The sequence below is a fragment of the Hibiscus syriacus genome, unplaced genomic scaffold, assembly GCF_006381635.1.
Source record: "Hibiscus syriacus cultivar Baekdansim isolate YM2019G1 unplaced genomic scaffold, ASM638163v2 tig00110933_pilon, whole genome shotgun sequence".
In the NCBI taxonomy this organism is placed as follows: domain Eukaryota; kingdom Viridiplantae; phylum Streptophyta; class Magnoliopsida; order Malvales; family Malvaceae; genus Hibiscus; species Hibiscus syriacus.
In genome coordinates this window covers 152011-168864 of record NW_024062919.1, presented here as the reverse complement: position 1 = coordinate 168864, position 16854 = coordinate 152011, and the positions used below count along the sequence as shown (strand labels likewise).

Below are 16854 nucleotides of genomic sequence, written 5' to 3'. Positions count from 1 at the left end.
TATGTTTGGTGATTTATTCATTTTTGCATCATTTACATTATCATTAGCAATATGACCAATTTTGCCATATCACATTATTTATGAATATTGATTTATGAAACTAATGGCTAACCTCTCTTTTGATTGTGATCTTAGCAGCTTAAGCTTATAATTAATAAATCAATTGGCTAAATGATTTTCAAAACCTTGTTTTACAATGTCTTTTTGATTTAACAAAAAGGGGGAGAAGAATAAGTGTTAAATGTTTTACATGATAAATTGAAGAAGTGTTAAAGTAAGGGGGAGTAATTTCAAAACTTGATTTCAAAATCTTAAAATTACTAAAATGTTTTGTTATATCAAAAAGGGGGAGATTGTTGAAACATTTTAATATTTCGATATAACAAATTAAGTTAAATGGATTTTAAGATTTTCCAAATGATTTTCTAAGTATATTCGATATAACTATTCGAATATCAAAACATTACTCCAAATATTTCAAAAATCATTTTTGATCCTTACTTAAGTGTAAAATTAAGTTTTAATCATAAAACAATTTCAAAATAATTTTACAAAGTATTTCGAACCAATTCAAAGCCAAAAATTCCAGATTGCTCAGAGGGAACCGATTCCCCCCCATAGGAGGAACCGATTCCCCCTGAATGGTTTGGCTCCGAGATTTCCAGAATGCTCGGAGGGAACCGATTCCCCCCAAGGGGTACCGATTCCCCCCTGTTCAACGGTCGAAATATTTGAATTTTACACTTAGGGAACCGATTCCCTATGAGAGGGAACCGATTCCCCCCACGCTCCAAGCTGTTTTATTAAATGTTTTCACACTAAAACGGCTATAATATCTTCTCTAATCATCCCCAACGTTCAGAAGTGATCCAAGGTGTATTTAAGCAAGCTTAGAAGCCATTGATCAACAACAAGAAACATCAAGCAACTAGAATCAAGAGAGAATCAAAGAGAAAGCATCAAACCTCAAGTTTGAGCATTTCAAGCCTATTTTCATTCAATATTCATTTTGCTTTCAATAACACTTTTTGTGCTCAATTGTATTCATCTTTGAGTGTTCTTTTCTTTGTTCTAGAATTGTGCAAACATCTTACCTTGTGAGGTTTTCTTGTAAGTTTGCAAATTTGTAATCTTCTCTTTGAGAAAAGAGTGTTCTCAAGAGTTGGGGTATACTCTTGAGGGAATTGTAAGGTTATCTCTTTGGCCTCAAAAGAAAGAACAAATTAGTGAATTTGTTGGAAAATCCTTAGTGTGGATAGCTAAGGTAGTGGACGTAGACTTTGTTTGAGAAAGTCGAACCACTGTAAATCGCTGTGCAATTACTTTCAATTTTCTGCAAAAGCTTCCACAAATTTTTTATTGCCAATTCACCCCCCTCTTGGCCAATTTCGTCATTCGATTAACTCAACAATTTTTTTAAAAATAAATAAATATTCAGAAATTTTGGATTACTTAATTTCTAGAACAAAGTATACAAATGGTCTCCCGATTATAGGGTGTTGCTTTGTTAACTCTCAGACTTATTACTAAATGGTCCTCCAATTATAAGATATTACTTTGTTGAGTCTCCTGACTATTAAAAGCTACAAAATGATCACTCAACTATTCATATGTTTCAAACTCATATTTTTTCGTTAAAAAAATTGATGGCAGTTTGAGGTGGACGTTAACCTAGTGATTGAGATATGCTAAAATCTGATACCAGAATCTCAAACGATTATCATATCTCAGTAACGTGTTAACGACCAGCTCAGACGATCGTAAACGTTTTACTGAAAATGACAAGTTTAGAACATATGAATAGTCTAGTGACCATTTTGCAACTTTCAATAGTCAAGGGATTCAACAAAGTGACGTCATATAGTCAGATGACTTTTTTATAACTTTTAATAGTTAGAGGACTCAACAAAATAATATCTTATAGTCAGTGGACCATTTGTATACTTAGTATAGTTTTTTGGTCACTTGTTGAGCAAATTGTGTCTTGGACTTGTACAATATATTTACCGTTATTGTTCATAACTGTATTGTTTTTTCATAATATATGAATTTGATCCATAACTGACAACGCCTAGTGGAATGCAATGGTGCATGAATTCCGGAAGAATAAGGAATAGTTTAAGGAGAATCAAAGAATGTTGCATAGAATGACAAATTCCTTTTGCGATTTACTATTTTAATTTTCCTATCAAATATTTCTGTAAAAAAAATGAAAAAAAATGAAACAATGAATTTCTTCGCAAATGGAATCAAAACAATAATATATATATATAATTCGGAAGGATGTTGATTGCGTTCTTCGTTGGATTTGTTGCTGGGATTTTTGCAATCCTGGGTTTGGAACTGATTGTAGTTTTGGTTGTGGTGACTCTTTTGAATCGCAAAATCCAACGAAGGATCAAACATGAAACCGATGCAGCAGCAGCAGCAGCTCGGAATCCCCAGCATTCCCTCGATTCCATTTGCCCAAAACATGCAGGTTTGTCGATTTTGGAGAACCCCAGATTGTTATTTTTTGTTGTAATTGTTAGGATAATTTTTCTGGGATTTTGAATTCATTGTTATCATTGTCCTAGGGGGTTGTTTGGGTTCTTGATTCAGAAAAAATTGCATCCAAAGAGCAGAAGAGAAGAAGGGATGTAACGATAGAGGTCTCTCCGGTTCGAAAACATGCCAAAATCCAAGACCGGTACCTGACTCTGACCAGTTCGGATTCTTCTTGCATCTTTATTCCTCTAAGGGCTGCATCATTCAGGCTGTTTCCGCTACTAACTCCAGGAAATGGTATTATGCCCCCCTTTCCATCATTTGTCCATTCGTTTTATAAAATCAATGTTTTGTTATTAATAAACAGCGATGGCATTGATAGTTTCCTCCATTTCTTGAAATTTATAAAATGCCATTGTCATTTGAAGATTATAGATGCCATTGGCCACATACTTTCTTGTAATGGTTGCCGAATGCCGCATTCGTGTTTGACTCTTCATTGTAGTATAGGATACTGAATATTTTCCGATTTTTTTATTAGAAAAGTAGACATGGTCGTTGTTCTCCTGCAATTGGAGTAAGAAGTTTGGTCCACCATTTCTATAGTTTGATTCTGATGTGAACGTTCTTCAATGGTAGTATAGGATACTGAATATTTTTTCGATTCTTTATTAGAAAAGTCGACGTGGCCTTTGTACTCCTGCAATTGGGATCCGAATTGAATTTATGGCTGGTAAAGAATTCATACTTCCAGCAAAAGGAATGAATTAAAAAGCCATTGTGTTCAAATATTAATACATAAAATTACATGAATGAATATAAGAAGGAACATGTTTATCGATATGTGGTATTGCATTATATAGTTTTATTTGAGACATTGTTATAACTCATTTCACGTACCTGTATATAACTTTTTTGAATATTTTTAGCTCACTCTGCGAATCCAAAATTTTAATCAAAAGCCAAGTGAGACTTGTAGACACATACCAGTTTCCAAAATTGATATCCAAGTCCATATAACATAATTTAATATAAGCTTAATCATTTGTTCCAGTTATGTGCTTTCTGTTAAAAGTCAGATTTTTAGACTTTGTTTTTCGGTGATTTAATGCATCGAAAGGTGCAATGGACAATTCAACATTCCCAGCTTGATTTTGTTGAATTAAATGGTAATGGGAAAATTTTATTTAGTCATTGTAATTTAGGATATTTACAAATTAATCCTTAAGCTTCAACTATAAATACCCTAGCTCATTTAGCTTCAAAATCATCCCAAAGCATTCTAGCTTTCTTCCAATACTAGAGAATTTAGAGTGTTTCTTGAGAGTTGTTTTCTCCTTTTTATTAAGAGAGAATTATCATTGTTTTCTCCTTGGTAGATCGAGAGAGGTTGTAATTCCTATTTTCTCATAGTGAAATTCTTCTACCATTGCCCGTGGTTTTTACCCTATATAGGTTTTCCACGTAAATTTTGTGTCTCCTTTATCTTTATTTTTATTTTCTCAAATTATCAGTTACGATTTTGCTCTATCTGATAGCCGTCTTCCGCAACAATTGGTATCAGAGCTAAATTAGAGTGTGTAATATCTGCTTATTATCACCAAAAGGTGGATCCTCCAACATAAGAAAGTAAGAAGTTATTACCCATTCTTTGAAAGTTCTAGAGAACTATTCACGATAGTGAAATAGTGGGAGCTATCCGTAAACGAAGCAATGGCAACGAAATTTGATATTGAAAAGTTCAATGGGAGAAATTTCTCATTGTGGAAATTGAAGATGAAGGCTCTCCTGAGGAAAGACGGTTGTCTAGCAGCTATCAGCGAAAGGCCAGTAGATTTCACAGACGACAACAAATGGATCGAAATGGACGAAAATACTATGGCAAACTTTCATCTAGCATTAGCAGATGAAGTATTGTCAAGTATTGAGGAGAAGAAGACAACTAAGAAGATATGAGATCATCTCACCAAACTGTACGAGGCCACATCGCTGCACAATAAAATTTTCCTTAAGAGAAAATTGTACACTCTCCGTATGCCAGAATCTACTTCAGTGACGGAGCACTTAAATACACTGAACACTTTATTTTTTCAGCTTACATCCTTAAGCTGTAAAATAGGAGAACAAGAACGTGTTGAACTTCTACTTCAAAGTCTACCGGATTCATATGATCAACTCATCATCAACTTGACAAACAGTAATGTCACCAGTCTAGTCTTCAATGACGTTGCAGCTGCTGTTCTACAAGAAGAAAATCGGCGCAAGAACAAGGAAGATAGACAAGCAAATCTACAACAAGCAGAAGCGTTGACAACGATGAGAGGGAGATCAACAGAACGTTGCCAAAGCAGCAGTCACAAACATGGTAGATCGAAGTCGAGAAGCAAGAAGAATTTAAAGTGTTACAACTGTGGAAAGAAGGGTCACTTGAAGAAGGATTGTTGGAGTCTAAATAAAAACTCCAATCCACAAGGCAATACTGCAAACACTTCAGATGATGGAGATGCTCTATGCTGTGAAGTGTCAACCACCGTGGAAGGAAGAAAACGATTTGCAGATATATGGCTCATTGATTCGGGAGCAACATATCACATGACCTCAAGAAGAGAATGGTTCCATCATTATGAACCTGTCTCAGGAGGATCTGTGTATAGTTGCAATGATCATGCCTTAGAGATCGTTGGCGTGGGAACCATCAAATTGAAGATGTATGATGGAATAATTAAAGTTGTTCGAGATGTGCGGCACGTGAAAGGTCTGAAGAAAAATTTATTATCCTACGGATTGTTGGATAATAATGCTAGCAAGATTGAAACACGGAAATGAATCATGAAGGTGTTCTGTGGAGCGCTTGTGGTGCTGAAAGGTGAAAAGAAAGCTGCAAACTTGTACATGCTGAAGGGAGAGACATTGCTAGAAGCAGAAGCCTCTGTTGCCTCATGTAGTTCAGATTCTGCAATGCTATGGCATAAGAAACTTGGACACATGTCAGAACAAGGAATAAAAGTCCTTGTGGAGCAAAAGCTACTTCCAGGCTTAACAAATGTATCACTTACTTTGTGTGAGCATTGCATAACAAGTAAGCAGCACCGGTTGAAATTCAACACATCAAATTCTAGAGGCAAAAGTGTTCTAGAATTGGTTCACTCTGACGTATGGCAAGCACCAGTAACATCCCTAGGTGGAGCAAAATACTTTGTCTCATTTATTGATGACTACTCCAGGAGATGTTGGGTGCACCCTATTAAGAAGAAGTCAGACGTGTTTTCAACTTTCAAAAACTTCAAATCGCGGGTGGAACTTGATTCTGGAAATAAGATCAAGTGTTTCAGAACAGATAATGGAGGAGAATACACAAGCGAAGAATTTGATGACTTTTGCAGGAAAGAATGCATCAAAAGACAATTTACAGTGGCGAACACTCCTCAACAAAATGGAGTGGCAGAGCGGATGAACAGAACCTTGTTAGAAAGAACAAGAGCAATGTTGAGGGATGCAGGCCTAGAAAAATCATTCTGGGCAGAAGCAGTCAATACCGCCTGTTATTTGGTGAATCGAGCTCCATCAACTGCAATAGAGCTGAAGACACCAATGAAGATGTGGACTGGAAAACCAGCTGATTATTCAAACCTCCATGTATTTGGAAGTATAGTGTACGTGATGTACAACTCCCAAGAAATTTCAAAGTTGGATCCAAAATCCAGGAAATGCAAATTCTTGGGGTATGCTGATGGAGTAAAGGGGTATCGCTTGTGGGATCACTCTACCCGCAAAGTGATCATCAGTAGAGATGTTATCTTTGTAGAAGATAAAATACAAAGAAAAGAAGACGATGATAGCGCTGAAAAGTCAAAGACTACACAGATACATGTGGAAAATGAGGTTGAACAATGAGATTTTTCTGAAGCAGAACCAGCACATGATAAACAAGAACCAGAGAGTTCTGAAGCTCCAACAACTCGTCAATCAGATCGTGTAAGAAGACGTCCCAATTGGCACTCAGATTATGTTATAGAAGGTAATATTGCATACTGCCTTTTAACAGAGGACGGTGAGCCATCAACATATCAGGAGGCAATAAACAGCTCAGATGCTTCACTGTGGATGATGGCGATGCAAGAAGAAATTGAAGCCCTTCATAAAAATAATACATGGGACCTTGTGTCACTACCACAAGGAATGAAGCCAATTGGTAACAAATGGGTCTTCAAAATCAAGCGAAATGGTGACGATCAAGTTGAGAGATATCGTGCAAGACTGGTGGTCAAAGGATATGCTCAAAAAGAATGTATTGATTTCAATGAAATATTTTCTCCTATGGTTCGACTAACAACAGTTCGTGTAGTTTTGGCAATGTGTGCTACATTGAACTTACATCTAGAGCAGCTAGATGTTAAAACATCTTTTCTTCATGGAAATCTTGAAGAAGAGATTTATATGCTCCAGCCTGAAGGTTTTGAAGAAGAAGAAAAGAAGAACTTGGTTTGCAGGTTGAACAAATCTCTGTACGGTCTAAAACAGGCGCCTAGGTGTTGGTATAAGAGATTTGATTCCTTCATTATGTGACTTGGATACAACAGACTTAATGCAGACCCTTGTGCTTATTTCAAGAGGTCTGGTGATAACGATTTTGTTATATTGCTGTTGTATGTGGATGACATGTTGGTTGCAGGACCCAACAAAGATCATATTGAAGAATTAAAGGCACAATTGGCTAGTGAATTTGAAATGAAGGACTTGGGATCAGCAAACAAGATTCTAGGGATGCAAATTCACCGAGACAGAAGTAATAGGAAGATTTGGCTTTCACAAAAGAATTACTTGAAGAAAATCTTGTCACGATTCAGCATGCAAGATTGTAAGCCAATTTCTACCCCTCTTCTTATTAACTTCAAATTATCCTCCAGTATGAGTCCTAGCAGTGAATAAGAGAGGATGAAGATGTCTCGAGTACCGTATGCATCAGCAGTAAGAAGTTTAATGTTCGCTATGATATGCACAAGACCAGACATTGCACAAGCAGTGAGAGTAGTTAGTCGGTACATGGTGAATCCAGGCAAAGAGCATTGGAATACAGTAAAGAGGATCCTGAGATACATCAAAGGGACCTCAAATGTTGCATTATGTTACGGAGGATCAAACTTACTAATCAATGGGTATGTAGATTCTGACTATGCAGGGGATTTGGATAAAAGCAAATCTACTACAGGATATGTGTTCAAAGTTGTTGGTGGAGCTGTAAGCTGGGTTTCAAAATTGCAGTCAGTTGTGGCTACGTCCACAACTGAGGCAGAATATGTAGTAGTTACACAAGCCAGTAAAGAAGCAATTTGGTTGAAGATGCTATTGGAGGAGCTTGGGCACAATCAAGAGTATGTCTCTCTGTTTTGTGACTATCAAAGCGCCTTGCATCTAGCAAGGAATCCAATATTTCATTCAAGGACAAAGCACATACAAGTTCAGTACCATTTCATTCGTGAAAAGGTGGAAGAAGAAACGATAGATATGCAGAAGATCCATACCAAAGACAACATAGCAGATTTCATGACGAAGGCAATCAATGCTAATAAATTTATCTGGTGTCGATCCTCTTGTGGCCTGTCAGAAACGTAAGCAACATGAAGGTAAAAGGTAGAAAGAATGGTGTGAAGATATGATTGTTCCAATCAAATCTTCAAGTGAGAGATTGTTAAAAGTCAGATTTTTAGACTTTATTTTTCGGTGATTTAATGCACCGAAAGGTGCAATGGACAATTCAACATTCACAGCTTGATTTTGTTGAATTAAATGGTAATGGAAAAATTTTATTTAGTCATTGTAATTTAGGGTATTTACAAATTAGTCCTTAAGCTTCAACTATAAATACCCTAGCTCATTTAGCTTCAAAATCATCCCAAAGCATTCTAGCTTTCTTCCAATACTAGAAAATTTAGAGAGTTTATTGAGAGTTGTTTTCTCCTTTTTATCAAGAGAAAATTATCATTGTTTTTTCCTTGGTAGATCGAGAGAGGTTGTAATTCCTATTTTCTCATAGTGAAATTTTTCTACCATTGCCCGTGGTTTTTACCCTATATTATTTAGGGGTTTTCCACGTAAATTTTGTGTCTCTTTTATCTTCATTTTTATTTTATTAAATTATCAGTTGCGATTTTACTCTATCCGATAGCCGTCTTCCGCAACACTTTCAAGACATTTGACTCTGCTTCATTCCTTCGCTTCGAATTAATGGTTTGACAGGGCCAAGAGATATCCGATAAAAGTCTAGAGCAAGAGTTTGCTATACAATGGAAGTAAAATCATTTACCTTTATCTGGAGACTGCCTGGGAAAAGGAGACATGGTGCAAAGGTCTTCGTCTTGCTTCATGCGAGGACAATAACAGATGGTTCACCAAGTTGAATGTGGACTTCCATGCTTACATGGCATTGCTAAGTGCTGGATATTCCTCATTTATGAAGCCCTCCTTAGGCTTCAGTGCTGAGCCTACGGAAAAGGGAAGCAAGTCCGATGGATCTATATCAAAAGTTAAATTATTTTGGAAAAGGTTGTCGAAAAAGAATTCAAAAGCTAGTGACAAAAAGGGAAATTTGAGTAATCAATCTGCCCATGAGGAGAAGAAGGCTTGTGAGAAACAGCATATATGCCAAGAAACAGTGTCAAACAATACGCTTAACACTTCAACTGAGGAAAATATGGCGTTTTCATCGCCGCAAGGTTTTCTCGTTCAGCAAGTCAAAATGCTGCTTCTGCTTCTGCTTCTGCTTTTTCTGCCACTTCTGACGTCGAGTCTGAACATGACAAACTTAATTCTGATGAAGGAATACTTTGCTGGAACTTGATAATTTCTCGAGTCTTTTTTGACATCAAAGCCAATGCAGCGTTGAAAAGTTCCCTTCAAGCATGGATTCAGGTTAGAAAATCACCAAATTAAGACATTATTTTCCTTTTTTCTCTTTTGTCTTGTGCTTGGTATTGCCTCTTCATATTTCTTGTTGGTTTCTGTTTCATTTTCTGAGTAAGTCTATTCTGCCTGTTTGCCTCCACCCCGCTTAAGGATAAAATGAAACATATTTTCATCTGCTAGTTATAGTTGTATTGACATCATTTATTACGTAAAAAAAATTCACGTTGACTATTTGGTTTGGTTTCCAGCCAAAAAGGGCAAAAGGAAACCTATTTTGTTTCTAAAGCTTTTAATTCCAAATTTCTTAATTCAACTTCTTCCTTTATTAGTACATCACCTGGGATGACAAATTTTTTTGGCCTGGATTTTGGAGATCAATGAAGATTACATTTTTCTTGTGTGTAATATTGCTGCATTGATGTTTTGATTCAGATGTTCAGTGGTCATTTTGCTGTCTACTTTTTCTGTAGTTAGTTCTTCTGGAAAGTATTTCAACGTCCATTTGATGATAGTTCTGATGATTTGATATAACAGAGAACATTGTCCAACATGAGGACCCCTAATTACATAGGTGAAGTCCTTTGTACTAACATAGACTTCGGGAATCTCCCACCTTATATCCATGCAAAGAGGCTTCTTGGAAATGACATGAATGAGGTATCGGCATTCGAGGTTGATGCTGAATAATGTGGTGGGGTTCTGATGGATGTTGAGACAAGAATTGAAGTCCGTGACCTAGATTTTCAGAAAGGCATAGAGAATACAAATTCTGAATCAAATTCTGTTGAGAATATGTCTTCAGATCTTCTTGAAGGCTTTGAACATTTCGGAAAGCATTTGAATCTTAATAAAGAGGATCTTGTCGACCCTAGAATTGGTTAGTATAATAATGATAGTGCATATTTATGCACTTCCCAATAAACATGGCTCAAAAAGATATGCATGATGCATGCATACGGTTTGTTAATTCTTTAACTATCAAGTTGTCAAAAAAGTGGATTTCCATTTATATTCAAAGCACTCGGACACATGTTGGTGAACTTAGAAAAATTCCAAGATGGAACTCCATGCTTACTCCAAATCTCTTTCCTGGAGTTGTCATCTCTTGTTATCTTTCCATTAATGATGTCCCTCTTAGTATATGAGGTTTTATGAAGAGAAGCAGGTAGCATGACTATGTATATGAGATGCCAATTATCTCGGTGTCTTGATATCTATTGTATAAGGTTACCCACATTAGCTAGTCTTGAGGTCAGCTTTGCCATCTGATATCCAGTAAACCATGAAGGAATCGTGCGAAGGGAATAGGCATAATTAATTGATTCGAGGAATTTTCCCCTGGATTACATGTTTCTCAATTCAAAAGTGAGATGAGGCTAATATAGGACAGCTTCGGTAGGATTTGACAGTATGAGGCATGTGTTTATAGTTGAATTATGCTCTTAAAATCTAAGGAAAACAGGAAAATTAATAAAGAAAAGGGGAAAAAGCTTCAAAATAATCTATCGTCCTAAAGAAAGAGCACTATAATGCTAAAAGAACTATAACTCTTATTCTTAGTAGGTCTATGCTGATGCCCATAAATACAATCCATGCATGTTATTCCCTAGATTCTTCTTTGCATCTCAGTCGTATACCATTTTTTGAAATCTGCAGTTTTGCTTCTATTGCAGTTGTCTGAAATTTTATTGAACCTTGTGGTTTTGTTTGATTCCAAATATAGCTCGAGGAGCAGTTATGGTTGGTACTTTGACTTCATTCACTATTCCTCAATCTGACAAGGAAAGAGACTTAAAGAAATAAATAATGGGAGAAACATGAAGTGGTTCTTAGAGTGAACTGGAAATTATCTGTCTACTTGTTTGTATTTCAGCCAAGGAGAGAAACCAGAGAATTTTATATCCTTGTTTCATTGAGGAACTTTAGGGATGTATTTGTAAAATTATACTAAAATTTATTAGTTAGCTTCCTTTATCTTCTAATCTATTTACATTTTGTTGATCTATAATTTCAGTAGTATGTAGAGGAATGCATGCATAATATGTTTTGTCCTCTTTACGCTTCATTCCGCTCTTGAAATTTCCAAATTAATAAGTTCAACATTTCACTTTTCTTCCCTCTATTTTTTTATTCAAAGGTGATGCAATTTTTACTTTGTAGGCATTTTGTTTTCAAATGCATCCTTTTATAGCTTAACCTATTTCATCCAAGTATAAATTCTAAATCAATCCTATACTTGTCTTTTTGCTTTCTCTTAATTTGGTTAGAATGAATGTCCTATTTCAGATTGTGGAAAAGGCTCTAAAGATAAATCAGGGTCTGGATTGAAGTCTGTCCTAAATAACATAGCCAAACAGGTTTCGCAGGTGTGTGTGTCTCTTTATACATATAAGTGTTTCTGGTTAAATAAACTCATAAAAATGGAATTCACATTATTAATGAAGATAGCTTTTCAGTTCCAGAAGAAAATATTTTGCTCCCAGATATAGAGTAGTCTAGGAGCATGCAAGTTTAACTTTATAGTTATTCCTTGAAGTTTCTCCTAAGCTGGCTGGTACCAGAATATCATGGAAATCTTTTAGTTACATGTTATCAAGAATAGACTTAGCTATACCCTCTTCATGGTTGTATCATATTTATGTTTGACACGAATATGACCTACATGTCAGGATACATATTTTACACTACCCAATACATTAAAAAATTTAAAAGTGGACATGTTGTGGTTAAACGGCGAAGTTCAAAAAATTTAAAGAGACATGAAGAGAAGATGGAGAAAAGTATACAACTATTCAATCTTTAGGCTAGACTGCTGTTCCACGTAGGTGAGACTCAAATTAGAGGTGAAATTTTGGTTAGAAGATTATGAGATTGATGGAATGGAGGGGGATGCAGGAGCTGCTAAAGAATATGGAGTTTAAGGAGTTTGATGTTGAAGAAGATGGAGTGAAGGAGATGCTGGTTTATAAATGTTGTAAGGGAATCAAAGACTCCCTCTGTCCATAAAGAGAAATATTTTATCCAACCACATCGCTTATAGGTCCAATTAATCAAGTAGTGCATGTCAGTTTCTTTTGTTTCCCATGTCATACTTACATTTGGAAAAAATGTCTCCAAATTACAGAGTTATTTTTCTGTCTTCGGGATCAGAACTGGTGCTAACTCCAGAATGCAGCTAGCCCTGCATTCCCTTCTGAGGTGAATGTCGAGGATTGTTTACGTCTTTGTTTGCTTTGATGTTTGGGATGTTTTATGGAGTTTTTGATATCTCTGTTGTTGATACTTGGCAAAATAGTGTAGACGCATATATTTTTCATTTCCTATTGTTCATGTAACTTATATTGCATAATAGTTTTGTTTTGGAAGCAACATAAATAAATAAATGAAAAAAGGAAACCTTAAAGGCTTGGGTGGGCCTAAATTCCTCATTCAAAGATGGAGTTCATCTCTACCTCCAGTCCCCAGATATGGTGGTACTAATGCAGTTAATTTTGGGAGTACAATGGTTTATTTTCTAAAATAATTGCATGAGAGAATCATAACCTGATGAGTTGGAGGCTTTTGTCCAAATTTAAGTATGAAATGGGGAAAATTTCGACATTAATTAGATTTATTGGACCTATAAGTGATGTGGTGGAAAGGTCTAAAATAACTTCCTGTCCATAAAATCTGTCACATGTGAGTATGTGACAAGTTTTTTGGAACAGAGGAACTAATAGTTCAGTCTGATAGAGAAACATCAGTAATAAAATTATAGAGTTTGGATTTTGGAACTGTTATAATTTTGGATATATTAAACACATAGCTGGATTTGGAGGACAAGTAATCTGAAATTATTGCCTGAAGCAGTTACTGTACATGCTTTTGGATTAGCTTTAGCTGGGATGACTAGTGATTAGTTCTAGCTGATTTTGTCGGAAAGTGGCATTTATGAACTGAATGGTTTAAAAGGTCTAAGCAAATTTGAAGAATCCTTGGGGAAATTAGATTGTTGTCAGTGCTAATTGAAGGGAAATAGCACTTTGTTGTGGAAGTTTGTAATTTTGGGGCTTCCGATCAATGTCAAAGAAGTTTGATGTCTTGCACCGTTGGAAATGTAAGCTTCTCAATCTGACTAGTGAGGCTCTTAGCCTGCAGAAAATCGTATATACTAAGAGAGTCACTAGATAGTAATTTTTGCCAAATACTCATATCATGTAGATCATAAAGTAGGCCAAACATTTTCCGAAACAGCAATATGTTTATTTTCTTGTCGTTGTTGAGGCCTGTGTTTCCGCCCCTTGATCTCAACCGGATGGTTCAGATATTATTAATCTGGTGATTTGTCATGCCATTATGTTCTAACAAAACTTAGCTGGTTAATATAAACAACAAACTGCTGCTGTATGGATGGTTTCATTATGTTATACGGAATTGAGCATGCTATTAGTATGTCTGTTGCTGTAAAGATTTTGTTTTTAATGTGCTTAAACTAAATGATATTTCAAATTGAAGGTGCCTTTGACTTTGTCAGTAAGGGTTGTATCCCTTCGAGGAACACTGCGTTTATATATAAGGCTACCTCCTTCTGATCAGTTATGGTTTGGCTTCACATCAATGCCTGACATAGAGTTCGACCTGGAGTCTTCGGTCGGGGATCACAAGATTACTAATGGACATATCGAGCTATTCTTGATCAATCGGTTTAAGGTACGAATTCGATTTGTAACGTAGTGACATTCCTTAGTTTGCTTAATCAAAATTTCCATATTGAGATTGAAGATGGTATTGTTATTGATTGTTTTTGCATGTTCTCATGTTAGCAAATTTTACCCTTTCAATTACATGCATCATCTGGTATGATCATTCAAATAGTTATAGACTTGCTTGCTTTTTTCTATCTTCGGCCTTGGGGTTCGAGCGTTGCTGGCAGTATGGTGAGCATAATAAGTGCTACAATTTTTATCTTTTGTCGCATCACGAATTTCATTGTCAGATTCAGCATTGATCGAATGAAAGAAAATTGCACGTGATTTGCGTAGGCGGCTATCCGGGAAACTATGGTGCTTCCAAATTGTGAGAGTGCATACATTCCATGGATGTTAGCAGAAAAGGATGATTGGATCCCAAGGAATGATGCCCCATATATATGGCTTCAAGAAGGCTGTTCCAATAACCGTGAAGCTCCGGCTCCGCAGGTTGCCAAATCAAAAGCAAACGAAAATAGTGATCTAGAAAGCAGCAAGGATTCGATTCCAGAAGCAGAGAGGGGTTCCAAAGCCAGACCGTAGATAAGCTCGATGCCTGTGCTTTCTTCTTGTCCAAGTTATAGGTCACTGCGTGATCTAGGAACTCCCCATCCCACAACCGAAGACCTACCCGATGGAATGCATCGGAATTTAGAGGAAGCTTCGAGTTTGTCTTCGTTATATAGTAAGTCTATGCGAGAGCTCGAAAGGCATAGTGCAGGATCCGATGACAATGATTGGGGGCCGAAGATGGGGAGAAGGGCGAAGCTACGCCATTTCAAGAAGCAAATGAGGGGGAAATTTGGAGAAAAGAAACTTCACATGGAGGAGAAGGGGAGGCATTTGGTTAAGAAGATGAAAGGTAAAGACAGAGACAAAGAAACTTGAGCTGAGTTGAACCAAAGGCAGCCAACTCAAAACGGCATTTTTCAGCCATTGTTGAAGAGCTTAAACACTTAGGATGGATGGACAGATGGAAAGTTTCATTTGTTATCAGTTTCTTTAACCCATTCAAATGCATTTCCTCATCAAATACAACAAATTGCTTACTCTTCCATTTTGTAAAATATAGAAAAAAAAATATATGTATAAAAAAATGGGTGGAATTAAAATATTCCATTGATAGAGTTTCAAAGACTAACCCAAATGTAAACTTAAAACACATGTTTTGTATTAAAAGATTTAACACATTTCTACCCCCCCCCCTATTTTCGGAGTTTATTGTAATTTTGTTTTGTTTCATTTCTTTGTAAATGGAATTTGATAAATTTAAATTTCTTTCTTGTTGGACTACATAAAGAAAGAAAAGAAACTATTTGTTGTCATCTATTCTTTCACAATGCATTAGTTGTAGAATGCGTACACATATTCTACAATTTCTTTATTTTTTGAATTTTGAAGTTTTATTCAGATCTAGATAATATGACTAAAATATAGTAATTTAAAATAACTAAATTGGTGAATAATAATTAGATCTTCAACTTAAATATAATACAAATACTAATAGCTGAATTTAACTTTACTCGTTTCATAATTATTATTTGAGTTAGGATTGAAATTTTAAATATATATATAAATAAATAGAGATTATCTAGGGTCATAGAATTAAAATATGTAGGGATAAAAATGAATAGAAAAATATACAGATAAAAATTGTCTTTTTTTTATAAAAAAATTGAATAGTCCGAATGAATACAAAGAAATATTTGCATAGAATATTTCCTAACAACTGACAACACATCTTACAGACATACTCGCTCAAATTTGAGTCTTTTAGAAAGAACAATAATTTCTTTTAGTGGTAAAAATGTTGGGATAATTATATGGAGAGAAAAAATTTCCCTTTTAATATCTTTAAAAAATTATTTTCGGAACTAAAATAAAATGAATTGTGTAGAAAAACATGGCCGAATTTTTCAACGATTTCGTGAAGGCGTTACGGTTGCAAAGTGTCTTTCTAATCAGGGACGGAGTCAGAACTAAATATTGACATGGGCCGAAATATTGGACTATTTAAGAAAAATATAAAGATTTATTAGGTATTTAAACTCAAAATTTAACACGAATTAAGCGAACTTAATGATTAAGGGAATGTTGTTATCCTTGAAGTCTCGAGTTTGAGCACTGCTCATGGACGGGTATGGGCGTTTATTGTCAAATAGTTGAGAGTCATTGTACGTATATTACTTTATATTCATTCTAAATTTATAAAGAAAAATAAAACTCAAAATTCACAAGATAACACTTAATTTGTGTTATATTAAAACTTACAATGACCTAAATTGTTATTAAATCACAAATTTTGATAACACTAAATTATCCTTATTTAGTTCGGTCTCTACTTTATTAAATATTTAATATATTATTATATTTTTAATTTAAATATTTATGTTTACATAAATTAACAATATTATTAGATCAAAACTATACCAAATATATAAATTTTAACGGGATTTGAGCCCTCAGTAAGCTCCGCCCCTATTCCAAGTACTCTATACATAATACATGTCTCACGCTGCTCTAAAGTGCGCTAGTTAATGTGCACTATTGTGTTAAAGGGATAATTTCTTAACTGACTCCTTATACTTTTTCTATTCATTTTCATCCCCACGTGCTTTCTTTAATTCTATTTTAACCTTTATATTTTCTATTATGTATAATTTAATCCAAAGTCACCAGTTGCTGACAATTTCTTTGCTTTATACTTCCCTAATTTTTCCACATGCAGATATAAAAA

The 16854-nt window shown here is 35.3% G+C and overlaps 1 pseudogene; it reads left to right on the top strand.

Annotated features, from left to right (window-relative positions):
- The first annotated feature begins 2228 nt into the window (after positions 1-2228).
- On the top strand, positions 2229-15005 carry LOC120147067 (annotated as a pseudogene).
- The last annotated feature ends 1849 nt before the right edge of the window (positions 15006-16854 follow it).